Source organism: Camelus bactrianus, chromosome X (genome assembly GCF_048773025.1).
Source record: "Camelus bactrianus isolate YW-2024 breed Bactrian camel chromosome X, ASM4877302v1, whole genome shotgun sequence".
Classification (NCBI taxonomy): Eukaryota; Metazoa; Chordata; class Mammalia; order Artiodactyla; family Camelidae; genus Camelus; species Camelus bactrianus.
Window position 1 is genome coordinate 42,472,905 of NC_133575.1, and position 14,235 is coordinate 42,487,139.

Consider the following 14,235-nt stretch of genomic DNA (forward strand, 5'->3'; position numbering starts at 1 on the left):
CACTTGCCAAAGTGTCTGTAGCTGCTGGGAGGTGGGTGGAGAGGGCTTTGCTGTCTACTCAGGGTAGTGGGGAATTACATCAGCCTGCACTGTCCTTACCTGTTCTAAAAACAAAACTTTGCATATGGTTTTTGTGGCCTACGGGAAGGGCTGGACAAACATGTACGCACAGGGGTCAGGGAGATCCAGGAGGGGCCAAGACCTACATGCTGAGCCACAAGTTGTAAACTCAAATGTCTCTAGGGACCAGAGGTACCAGAAATGAGGGAACAGGCTGAGAGTGTAATAGGAAGTGGCGGCGATTATGGTGAACTAGAGAGGACATGCTCCTTCTCAAAGCCTTCAGAGTTAGTTTTTCCAACTTCTTCTTGTGAAAAAAAATCAAACATATAGGAAAGTGGAAAGAATAATATAGTGCACACCTGGGATATCATCTACCTTTTCAATTCAACAATTGTCAATATTTCGCATATTTATTTTGTCTCTCTCTGTATGAATGTATGTACATAGGTATGTATATATGGATGTGGGTTTTCTTTTTCTGAACTACTTCAAATTTTAAAAACAACGACTGGACTGTCTAAACAAAACACAACTGGCAAATAGATTTGGCCCAACAGCTGCTAATTTGTGACCACTGGGGAAAGACTGGTAGGAAGGGCACAGACCAAGTGGGGAGGTGCCAGGAGGAAGTCCTAGGAGTCCAGTTAACCCTGAGAGATCTGACAAGGAGCAAAGAGGGGACAAGTGGAAATGGAAGTGGCCTTCCGCTACTCCCCAGCCTTCTTGTTTCTGAACAGAATCCATAATCTTTTTCAGATCAGCTAGGGTTTGACTTCTTTTCTTTGTGTTGTGAAGTATATCAAATATATCATATATAAGAGTTGAAATAATAATAATGAAGACATTCTTATATATTGTTCTATATTATTTATTATAATTATATATTAACTATAAGCAATATAATTATATTAATTATAATTATGGTTGTATTATATGTATTATGAATTATTATAATTAATATACAATTATATATTATTTATAATATTATATAACAATAATGAGAACACGTGTATTTACCAACCAGCTAAAGAAATAAGCTACCAGTAGCTTCGAAGGCCCCTGCGTGCCTCTCCCTAATCTCATTCCCCTCTTCTCTCCCACTTTGAATAACCTCTATACTGACGTGTTTGTCTATCATTCCCTTTCTTTTATTTGTAGTTTCATCACAATGTTGTTTAGTTTTGCCTATATATGTGTGTGTGTGTGTATGTGTGTATACACACACACATACACACACACACACAGATAATATGGTATTTCTCTGACTTGATCGTTTCCACTCAACTCTAAGATTTGAGTTTTATGTTTGTTGACATATGTAGCTCTGCTTTTTGTATTCCATTGTGTGACTATAGATGGATGTACTGTGCTTTATTCATCCATGGTCTTATTAGATGGACATTTGGGTTGTTTCCAGCTTGTTTTTGCTTTTATGAACCCTGCTTCTAGGACATTCTTAAACATGTCTTGTGCTCACGCATCAAAGTTTCTCTAGGATGTATGCCTTGGAGTGGAACTGCTGAGTCATAGGTCCTGTTCAGATTCAGTTTTACGAGGACATGCTAGATTGTTCTCCAAAGTGATTATATCACGTGCTTTCACCAGAGTGTGACTTCACATTGCTTCATATCCTAACACTTGGCTTTAACTGACTTTTACATTTTTGCCAGTCAGTTTCACGTCCAGTGCTACCTTTTTGTGGTTTTAATTTGTATCTCCCTAATTACTAAAGAGGTTGAGTATCGGTTCATATATTTATAGGCTATATTTCTTCCGGAAAATACATGCTTGTGTCTTTTACTCTTTTTTTTTACTTATATGTAGATGTTCTTGATACAGTCCATATCCTAATCCTTTGTCAGTTAGGTGCTGTGAATATCAATATGTGAAGTTTCAGTAAGGAATAGAAGGCATGGCCTCTCTGAAGCCACACTGTCTGGGTTCAAATCCCAGCTCCACCCTTCACTAACTGTGTGGTTTCAGGCAATTAACCTCTCTGTGCCTCAGTTTCCTTAACCTCTTTGAGCTTCATTTTTCTCATCTGTGGAGTACCTAAGCCATAGAATTATTGTGCCAATTAAATGAGTTAATATATATAAAGCACTTAGGATGGTGCCTGGCCCATATTAATTAACATGTGCATTTCAATAGAATGTTCCTTAAGGGCAGAGATTTGGTTTTGATCTGTTTATTGATTTATCCTAAGGACCATTAACAGTGCCTGGCACGTAGTAGGTGTTCAGTGATATTTGTTGAATGAATGATTTTTCTCCTCATTTGTAGATTATCTTCACTTTCTTTAGAGATTTTTAAAATTTCTTAGTTTTAGTTTGTATGTTTTGTGTGCTATTTTAATAAATTTTTCCCCTCTCTGAGATTATGAAGATATTTGTCTGATTATGAAGATATTTTTCTTTTCTTTCTTTCTTCCTTCCTTCCTTCCTCTCTCTCTTTCTTTCTTTCTTTCTTCTTTGTTAATGGAGGTACTGGGGATTGAACCCAGGGCCTTGTGCATGCTAAGCATGTGCTCTACCACTGAGCCATACCCTCCCACCACTTGAAGATACTTTTATGTACTTTGTTCCAAAAGTTTAAAAGTCTGTTGTTCTTAATTTTTATAACTTTGGGGAAAAGACAGAAATGCAAAAATAGCAGGTTTAGTTAGTTACAGAAAACGTTAAAATCTCCACAGAAGTTGATCTGAGTGCTTTTCAGTCTGTAAATGGGGTTGAGCTGAGCCTTTTAGCTCCTCTTCAAGCTCCTTCCCCCGTGTTCTTAGTCTCAGGGCTGAGTTTTCCATCCTAGTCCTCCCCTCTTCACCTCTGTTGCCTCACATTTCCTCTAAGACTCCTTGAAGTCAAGTACTAGTCAAAGGAATTCAGTGAAATCTATTTTCTATGTCATTCATTCATTCAACAAATATTTATTCTGTGCTAACTGTATTTTGTGCAGTTTTCTAAATGCTGGCATTTCAGCTGTGAACTGAACAAGATCCCTGTCCTCCTGATGCTTATATGCTAGGGAGGGATGACAACAGCAAACAAATAAATATATGATGCTAAGTGGTGATAGATTCTGTGTTCTGTGGAGTAAAATAAATCAGAATAAGAGAGATGGGAAGTGAGCTCCCATTTTAGGTAGATCGGCCAGGGAAGGCATGTGGCTATCAAGGGGAAGAGCCATTCCAGACAGAAGGAGCAGCAAGTACAAAAGCCCTGAGACAGGGGTGTACTTGTTCAAGGAATTTATTCAGGGAATAGCAAGCAGGTCCTGTGGCTGGAGTGGAGTTAGAAACAAGTGGAGAAAATAGTAGGAAGTGAACAACAAGGTCCTACTGTATACCACAGGGAACTATATTCAATATCTTATAGTAATCTATAATGAAAAAGAATATGAAAAGAATATATGATTGTATATGTATGACAGAAACACTATGCTGTACACCAGAAACTAACACAGCATTGTGAATCGACTACACTTCAATTTAAAAAAAAAAGGAGTTATACCAATTACCTTGGCAGGATTTTTATGAGGTAGCCTTGAATGAGTAAAATAAGATACAGAAAATCTAATATGGTCTCATTTTTATGAAACAATAAATGGAAAAAACTGCTGTAAACAAAAGAAAAGGAAAGAACATAGTAAGAAGTGGAGTCAGAGAGTGGTATGGTTAACCATGGTAAGTCTTTGAGGAAATAAGTTATCTTGAGTCATCAGTGACTACCTGTTGGGTAGAAGCGAGGCCGAGGGCTGGGCTCCTATTCTGGTCTCCTGGCCTCTGGTTTCTCTTCCTTTCTCTATTACTACCCACTTAATCTTTAGAAAATTCCTCTGTGCCATCACTTTCAGGGGTTCTTTATTGCTTTTGAGATAAAGGCCAAATTACACAGCCTCTGAAACCTCACTCATGCTGTTCCTCTCACCTCTTCTTTGCTCAAGGTCCAGTTAAGACAAGAAGCCAGTTGTCTTGACTTCCAGTTGTAACAATCAGAGCATGTTAGGATAAGAATGATTTGTTAGTTAGGATGTAGGTGCAGTGCTTGCGACAGAGATATAAAATAAAATGTGGCTTAAATAAGGTAAAGATACATTTCTCTCTCTTGCAGGCACCGCAAGGTGGCTATTGTTCTGGTCTACTCAGTGAAGTTGTCAGTGGCCCAGGCCCCTCCATCCCTAGGGAGTTGCCTTTATTTGCCCAATCCAAGATGGCAGCCTCTTAATACTCTCCCTACTTTGGTATTTGCCCTTTGAAATTCGATTTTTTACAAGGAGCTGAAGGAAGGAACTTCTAAACTATAAGTTGAATTTTGCCTTTCCCCTGCTCAAAACCAGTAATGAGGAAGATCTTGAAACAGATATGAAGTGATTTCCAGGATATGCTTTAAGTGAAAAAAGCAAGATACAGAATAGTACATATAGCAATGCAACCTTTGGTTAAGAAGAGGGCGAATGTTAATATATATATATGTATACATACAAATATAGCATATAAATGCTTCTAATTGTAAAAAGAACTCTAGAAGGAAAAAACCCCAAAGTAACAAAAATTCTTCCCTGTAGAGAGAGGGAAGGAATAGGTTAAAGAGGATGGAGTTGGAAGTGAAGCTTATCAATAGACTGCATTGTGTGTGCTAATATGTGTGGATGGAATGATAGAAGTAGAAAAACATCATTGTGCAACCTCTGATGAAATAATTGTGTCATACAACGATCATCACTAACTGCTAAAACCATGAGGTGAAGGTTCATGGGGAATGTTACTATCAACAGGTCAGAGTCTTACCACCCACTCTTAAATCAGTCTTAGAAACACTGAAAGGGGGATATCCCCGATGTAAACTACCTACCTACCAAGTACTCTTACCTTCAAAATTGAACCTGAATCTAAACAAGCCTCTGGCTACCTTCCAGCTTATAGGAAATAGAAAGGATAAAGAACGACTTAAAGGACACTGAGGAAGCTAACAGACAAATCCAGAATATGGGACCTTTTATAAGACAGTGGTAGTTTCTTCAAGAAGTCAATGGTCTGAAAAAAATGAGGGAGGGGAGAGGGAGGATGGCTCCAGATGAAAATAATTTATGGGACATCATAAACCAATGTAAAAAAATCTATTTTGAAGGCAATTAGGGAAATTTTACCATGGACTGAGTATTAGATGATACTATGGAAACTAAGGACCTTAATCATAGTTAATTTTTAGGGGTGATAACGACTCTATTGTTATGTGAGAAAATGGTCATATTTTTAAGATTTGACATGTTTAAGGGTGAAATTTGCTTTAAAACACTTCAGCTTAAAAAAGGAAAAGTTGGAATAGATGAAGCGAGGGGTAGTATCTTAATGTGGAATCTCAGTGATACATTTATGGAGGGTCATTATTACTGTTCTCTCTGGTTTTGTGTATGTTTAAATTTTTTCATAATAAAAAATATTAGACCTCCCAACAACTCCTCATCTCACTTAGTAGAAAATCCAAAGCTATCATCACATTGTCTTATGAGGTCTGACTTGATCTAGCCCCCATCTACCTCTCTCACCTCATCTTTTTGGTGAGGGCCGGGTCTTTGTTTTATTCAGTGCTCCAATCCCAGCCTCTAGAAAAGGGCCTGTCACATGGTAGGAACTCCATAAGCATTTGTTAAAATAGCGAAAGCACAGGGTCGTGATCAATTGTGGCACAGAGAGCAATTCAGGCTGACACATTTGCTGAACTGCTAATCCTCTAGGAGCAGTGTTTGCTGTAATGACCTGTATATGTCATATGGTGTGAGAGATCTTGGGGATAAGGACTGAGGCATCTCCCAGACTCTGCTTGCCTTCGGGGAGGTCTTGTTTACACAGATGTTTTGGGGCCGTGTCTCCAAGCTACTGGGTTTGTCAAGGGGGTGGAGTCCCCCTGCAGCTATCAGCATGACTGCTCTGTTTTGTGACTCACCAGTTCCCTGTCCTAGGCCGTCCCTAAACTCAGTTGTTTTCCAGTTACTGGGGAAAAGAGGAAAACTAGTTATTGAGAAAAAGGTCCACTAGGTCCTGAGAGCCAGAGATTAGGCTCTAAAAACTTAGCTTTTCCTCAGACACTATGCCTTGAGACTGGTGGTTTCTGCTGCGGAGGCCTAACAAAGGGCAGTCTCCCTGTGATAGTCTTGAATCTGGGGGTGGCAGTGAGTCTGAAGGTCTCCTCTCACCCCACAACAAGGAACCCTCCCCCTCATCTATTTTCCCTCTCACTTCTTCACCTTCTCGTGGTACCCTCTTGTTAGGCAGTCACAGGATGGAAGTGAGCTTGGGCCTGTAGCATGCTTGAGGGACGCCTGTTCAGAGATGTCTGTCCAGAGACTCACTCAGTTCTTCAGCTCAACAAATTCTGAGGGACCTTGGCCACTGATTTTGCTACACACTCAGACAATAGTGTTGGTCCATTGGGTTGAGGTCTTGCTTTGGCCTAGAAAGCACCAGGGTCAAGGACAAATCTTTGTAAGCCCTGAGGAAGCCTGCTCCATTTTCTCCTGAGGGAAGAGACCATCAGGGAACTGTAAGCAGAGAGACTGAATCCTGTCAAAAAACAAAATTCAACGGAGTAAATTTGAACATCTAATTTGCTTTACTGGGTGATTCGTGCATCAGTCAGCATCCCATCTAGCAACTAGAAGGACTCTCCCAGGAGCAGTACAAAATGGAAGGCTTTTATAGAGAGGAAGGTAGGGCAAGGAAATCAATAACAAAAGAAAAGAAAGGGTTATTTGGGGACAGGACATCTACTTTTCGTGGGGAACAGAACTAGCAAATTGCCTCTTCCTACTCTTGAGGGGCCAGGTAGATAGAGAGGACCCATGTGACAGGTTACCTCATTGGTACTGACCAGAATATTTGAGACTAGTTGATTAAGATTACATTTCTGGTGAAGGGCAAAACTGCAATTAGGTTAGCTTTCATGGGCTTAGATTTGGTATAACGGACTTTAGCACAAGTGACACCATTTTGAGCCTGTGGGTTTTCTCTTTCATGTTTCTGATTGATTATTATTATACAGGAAACGTTGATTTTTGTGTATATTATCTTGCATTTAGCCACTTGATTGAACTCTCTTATCAGTACTAACAATTTCTTAGTTTATTCTCTGGAGTTTTTAAATTAAACAATCATACTGTTTGCAAATAACTTGTAGCCTATTGATTCCTGGAACAAGTTCAGGCATTAAGCTGTCATAAGGTAAATTTATATCATGTTTGGTGCAATATAATACATTCTAATTTGTTCCTGAAAACCCACCTGTATAAAGATACCAAAATTGATAATGAAAATAAATTAAAAAGAAAAGAAAATCCAAATATATGCTTTTTAAAAATCTTTATTAACTATGTAGTACAAAACACTAAATAGAAATGCTGTGTCAGCTTCTTTTGAGGGGAGGTTATTTTTTCTCATGGGCTTGCTTAAGATGTCCCATGTGAATATATGAGTATATGAAAATATGAAAAACCACTGAATCGTACCCTTTAAAAGGGTAATTATGTGGTATGTGAAAGACATCTCAATTTTTTTAAAAAAGAAGAAAATATAGTCCTTGAAGTTTGGAATGAAGATGTCATATTTTTCTGTTAAATATTCTTCAAGTAAATATAAGCATTCTTTATTACGCTTATGACCTTCCAAGTGCATTATATATATTTTGTTTGTTTTGTTTTGGGGGGGTAGGTAATTAGGTTTATTTATATATTTATTTAATGGAGGTACTGGGGATTGAACTCAGTACCTCGTGCATGCTAGGCATGCACTCTACCACTGAGCTAGACCCTACCCCAAGTGCATTTTAAAATAGGGTCATCTTTCTGGAAAGTTTTTATGGTTGATGAGCTGCATATTGACACATGGTAAATATTTGGAGCGGGATGATTTCTATGGCAACTCAAACAGTGACCCTTTGCTCTCCTATTTCAATGAAAAGTTTTTGGCTGAGTTCCTTTGATAATCTAACATTTTGAGGGGGAGGCTATAGCCTAGTGGTAGAGTGCCTGCCTAGCATGCACAAGGTCCTGAGTTCAATCCCCAGCACCTCCTCCAAAAAAATAAATTAAAAAAACTTAATTACTTCCTCCCCCAAAATAAAAAAATTAAAACAACAACAAAACAAAAACAAAAAAGAATCTAACAATTCAACTACCTCTGCTTTCTAGCCAGGTGTTGATTTATACTTCTTGCCATTGGAGATTTGTGACAGCATTAGATTACAAAAGTCTTGCTTTATTGATATTAGACACCTGTTTGAAAATAGTAGCCTTTCTCTTCAATGATTTCAGTTAATGTTTCCAGAAACTTGAAGAGAGCTTGGCACAGAGCTTCTGTGCCAAGATCTGCAGGTATCCCCTACGCCAATTATGATGTAGCAAACAGTTCTCTTGCTGTAGCTGTTAAAACAAAAGTATACTTTGTTTAGGATGAAATGTTTTCTTTAGATAGCTCACTCTGCCTATTTAAGAAAATTTTTTTGAACTATACTTGATTTACAATGTTGTGTTTCTGATGTACAGCAAAGTGATTCAGTTATACATATATATATTTTCATATTCTTTTTCATTATATGTTACTGCAAGCTATTGAGTATAGTTCCCTGTGCTATACAGTAGATCCTTGTTGTTTATCTATTTTATATATAATCTAATCCCAAATTCCAAATTTATCCCTCCCCACTTTCCTCTTTGATAGCCATAAGTTTGTTTTCTATGTCTGTGAGTCTGTTTCTGTTTTGTGAGTAAGTTCATTTGGATCATTTTTAGAGTTCACATATAAGTGGTATCATATGATATTTGTCTTGCTCTGCCTGACTTACTTCACTTAGTAATATAATCTCTAGGTCCATCCATTTTGCTGCAAATGGCAATATTTCATTCTTTTTTGTTGCTGAGTAGTCTTCCATTGTTTATAGATACTACATATTCTTTATCTGTTCATCTGTCAATGGACATTTAGGTTGCTTCCATGTCTTGGCTATTATAAATAGTGCTGTTATGAACATTGGGATGCATGTATCTTTTTGAATTAGAGTTTTCTATGGATATATGCCCAGGAGTGGGATTGCTGGATCATATGGTAAGTCTATTTTTAGTTTTTTAAGAGCCCTTCATATTGTTTTCCATAGTGGCTGCACCAAATTACATTCCCACCAACAGTGTAGAGGGTTCCCTTTTCTCCACACCCTTTCCAGCATTTATTGTTTGTGGATTTCTTTTCCTATTTATTTATTTATTTATGTATGTATGTATGTATGTATTTAATATTTTTATTGAGGTATAGTCAGTTCACAATGTTGTGTCAATTTCTGGTATACAGCACAATACTTCAGTCATATAGGAACATACATATATTCGTTTTCATATTCTTTTTAACCACAGATTACTACAAGATTTTGAATATAGTTCCCTGTGCTATACAGTAGAAACTTGTTGTTTATCTATTTTATATATAGTAATATATGCAAATTTCAATCTCCCAATTTATCCCTTCCCACGCCCTTCTCCCCCGGTAACCATAAGTTTGTTTTCTGTGTCTGTGAGTCTGTTTCTGTTTTGTAGATATTTTTTTTTTAAGATTTCACATATAAGTGATATCATATGGTATTTTCCTTTCTCTTTCTGGCTTACTTCACTTAGAATGACCATCTCCAGATCCATCCATGTTGCTGCAAATGGCATTATTTTATTCTTTTTTATGGCTGAGTAGTATTCCATTGTATAAAATATACCACACTTCTTTATCCAGTCATCTATCGATGGACATTTAGGTTGTTTTCATGTGTTGGCTATTGTAAATAGTGCTGCTATAAACATTGGGGTGCATGTATCTTTTCTAATTAGAGTTCCCTCCAGATATATGCCCAGGAGTGGGATTGCTAGATCATATGGTAAGTCTACTGTTAGTCTTTTGAGGACTCTCCATGCTATTTTCCATAATGGCTGGAGCAAACTACATTCCCACCAGCAGTGTGGGAGGGTTCTCTTTTCTCAACACCCTCTACAGCATTTATCGTTTATGGACCTTTGGATGATGGCCATTCTGACTGCTGTGAGGTGATACTTCATTGTAGTTTTGATTTGCATTTCTCTGATAATTAGCAATATTGAGCATCTTTTCATGTGCCTATTGGCCATCTGTATGTCTTCTTTGGAGAAATGTCTATTTAGATCTTCTGCCCATATTTTGATTGGGTTGTTTGTTTTTTTTGTTATTGAGTTGTATGAGCTGTTTGTATATTTTAGAAATTAAGCCCTTGTCAGTCACATCATTTGCAAATATTTTTTCCCAGTCTGTAGGTTGTCTTTTTGTCTTGTTTATGGTTTCCTTTGCTGTGCAGAAGCTCATAAGTTTATTAAGTCCCATTTGTTTATTTTTGCCTTTATTTCTGTTGCCTTGGGAGACTGACCTAGGAAAACATTGCTACGATTTATGTCAGAATGTTTTGCCTATGTTCTCTTCTAGGAGTTTTATCGTATCCTGCCTTATATTTAAGCCTTTAAGCCATTTTGAATTTATTTTTGTGTGTGGCATGAGAGAGTGTTCTAACTTCACTGATTTACATGCAGCTGTCCAGCTTTCTCTACATGACTTACCAAAGAGACTATCTTTTCTCCATTGTATATTCTTGCCTCCTTTTTCAAAGATGAATTGACTGTAGGTATGTCACTCTGCCTATTGTTACGTGTTCTTAAGAGAGTCAGTGTTTTTGTCAAAATTATTGCTTGGCTCATTATGCATTAATGGAGTCAAAAGTCAAAATATTATATTTCTTTAGAGTCATTTTAAAAGTAAAAAAACAGAAAAAAATCTTCATATTTCAATGTTAAGTTATAGCTTTTCTTGATTTTCTATTGATTTGGCATTTCTTTTCTCATATATTGGGGAAAGTGAAAACTTTGTCAAACTTGAAGAAAACTGACCCCCAAAAAGTGAAGAGTGTTGTAAAAGGGAATCAGATATTGTGACTTCCTCATTCAAAACTTTTCAGTGGTTTCCCATCTCACTCAGAATAGCATCCAAAATACGTACTAACACCTTATGTTGAATCCCTGTCTACCCCTCCTACCCTGTTCTTATTCTTCTCCTTGTTCACTACACCTCAGCCTATTATCAGTTGATGTTGTATCAGTGTAAATAGCAGTTTGGGTGTTACAGTAAGGATTTGAGTTGTGATAAGAAAGGAGACACCTCTAAACCTAATTCTGTTGTCTCCTTTCTCGTATTTATTTGTCTCAGTTCTGTTTCACTTGATATTGGCATGGCCAGGAATCTGAAAATAGTAGTAAATAATTGTGTTGATAAAGTACATTCTTGGTTTGTTTCTGATTTTAATGGAAATGTCTATAGAGTTTCATTGTCTGATGTTGGCTACTGATCTGAGATAGATACCATTTATGATATTACAGTAGTATCTTCTGTTTCTAGCTTTTAAAGAGTGTTTAATCAAGAATGGACATTGAATTTTAATTTATGCTATTTAAGCATATATTAAGGTGATCATATAGTTTTTCTTTGTTGACCTACTGTTGTGTCATAAGAATGGATTTCCTGATATTTAGCCATATTTGCATTCCTGGGATAAACCTTTCTGGGCCTGGAGCATTCTGTTAAGGGAATTCTGAATCCAGTTTATTCTTATTTAAGAGGTTTACATCTTTGTTTGTAAGTGATACTATGCTCTAGTTTCCTTTTTTGGCATGTGTACTATCTCTGTTTTGGATCAGGTACTATCAACAAAAACACTTTAAGGACATGAGCCATCTTGGTGGCCTTGTCTGAGTAGGTACAATGGTTCTGTTTGCTCAAGATAACACTGTATATAATCAAAAAATTATTAATCCCTTACACTTTATCCAATTATTAATTCAAAATGCATCATGGGCTTACGTGTAAAATGAGAAAAATTTTGGAAAAGTACATGGGAGAAAATCTTGGGGACCTAGGGCTTGGTGAAGGATTCTTAGACATGACACCAAAAACAAGATCCATGTAGTAGGCTGAATAATGTTTAACCCCCAAACGTCGATGTTCTAATCCTTAGAATTGGTGAATTTGTACCTTACATGGCTGAGGACTTTGCAGATATGATTAAGAGATGGGGAGATTGCCTAACTAATCTGTTGGGCCCAATGTAATCACAGGGGTCCTTATAAGAGGAAGGCAGGAAGGTAAGAGTCAGGGAAGGCAATGTGATGCCAGAAGCAGGGTTTGGAGTGGCACCTTTGCTAGAAGAGGGTCATGAACCAAGGAATTTGGACAGCCTCAACATGCAGGAAAAGGCAAGGAATGAATTTTCTCCTAGAACCTCCAGAAGGAATGCAACCTTGGCAACGCCTTGATTTTAGCCCAGTGAGACCCTTGTTTTTCAAGCTCCTGACTTTCAGCAGTGTAAGATAATATATTAGTTGTTTTAAGCCACTAAATTTGTGGTAATTTTTTATAGCTGCAATAGGAAACTGATACAATTCATAAAAGAAAAATTTGATAAATTGGACTTCAGCAAAACTAAAAACATTTTCTCTGCAAAAGACCCTGTTAAGAGGATGAAAAGACAAACTACAGACTTGGAAAAAGCAACTGCGAACCATATATCCAACAAAGGACTAGTATCTAGACTATATAAAGAATCCTCAGTGGCAAAAATCTAATCAACTCAATTAGAAAATGGGCAGAAGACATGAAGAGATATTTCACTGAAGAGACTAGAGAGATGGCAAATAAGCACATGAAAAGATATTTGACATCATTAGCCATTAGGAAAATTGTTGTATAAATACCTGACAATTAGCTTTTTATTGTAAGTGCCTGTCATTAAGCTTTTGATTGCTGAGCCATCCTTTTCAAAAACATCCATCTCGAATAAACACATTGCCAGCTACACAATGAGCTAAAGAGCTAGGCTATCTCACCCATGAAGTTCCCCTTTTAGAAAGCTCTGGGTGACCTAAATAACCTGATAGTATATGAGTGACTCTGCTTTTCCCTTCCTGTGCTCTAATTCCCACTCTTAGGTTTTATTTTATTTAGTAAATTATTTTTTTTAAATGTCAGTTCTTTTTTTTTTTTTTTGGAGGGGGGTAATTAGGTTTGCTTATTTATTTATTTACTTAAGGGAGGTAGTAAGGATTGAACCCAGGACCTCACACATGCTAGGCACACACTCTACCACTGAGCTATACCCTCCCCCTTCTGCTCTTGGGTTTTAAATTCACCAACAGAGTAAATCCATGAAACCCTAAGCACCCCACCCTCAACCCCAATAAAGACAGAACCCCAGGTTCACATGCTCTCTCTCTCTCTCTCTCTCTCCCCCCCCAACCTCACCCCCACCCCTCTCTCTTTCTTCCCCCATGACCTCACTGTGTGGCCCTCAGTGTGCCATGTACCCTCCAGGACCTGTGAGTAATGCATCTTGTTTTGTTTTTTTTTTAGTTCCCTGATGGTTGTTGCTGAAGTACATCTTGCAATCATAAGAACCACAAGAGCCAGTCCAACCACAACATTGACTCCACTGAGGGAAATGTCTGTGGGGGCTGCCCACAAGTAGTCTAGGCCCAGGTGAGTGTCCCCAGGCATTTCTAGCTGATAGCATCACTTTTGGTATGTTGTCACTGACCCTCTAAAATGCAAATTAAGACTGCAATGAGATATCACTATGCATGTATTGGAATGGCTAAAATGAAAACAGTGACAATACCAAATGCTGGCTAAGGTGCAGAGAAACATAACGCCTTATACCTTGCTGATGGAAAGGTAAAGTGGTACAGCCACTCTAGAAAAGAGTGTGACAGTTTCTTGTAAAACTAAACATGCAATTTCTTATACAGGCCATGAATTGCCCTCCTAGGCATTTATCCCTGAAAAATCAAAACTTATCTTCACAAAAACTGTTAACAATCCAAATGTTTTTCATTGGCTAAATGGTTAAACAAACTTTGGTGCATCCAGACCATGGACTACTACTCAGCAATAAAAAGAGATGAACTATCAATATATGACAACTTGGATGGATCTTAAGAGTCTTATGCTTAGTGAAAAAAGCCAATTTTAAAAGATTACATACTGTGTGATTCCATTTGTATACAGTTGTCCCTTGGAATCCGAGGGGGATTGGTTCCAGGATCCCCCTGTCCCCCACCCCCACAGATACCCAAATC

The 14,235-nt window shown here is 37.7% G+C and overlaps 1 protein-coding gene across 19 annotated transcripts in view; it reads left to right on the forward strand.

The window, feature by feature from the left end:
* The window catches only part of AWAT2 (acyl-CoA wax alcohol acyltransferase 2), a 181,250-nt gene that overhangs the window by 35,941 nt on the left and 131,074 nt on the right, over positions 1-14,235 (forward strand). For all 19 annotated transcript variants that reach the window (XM_074359638.1, XM_074359635.1, XM_074359642.1 and 16 more), the window contains one exon: positions 13,511-13,636. The gene's annotated coding sequence lies outside the window, so the exon portion shown is untranslated. The remainder of the gene's footprint in view (positions 1-13,510; positions 13,637-14,235) is intronic.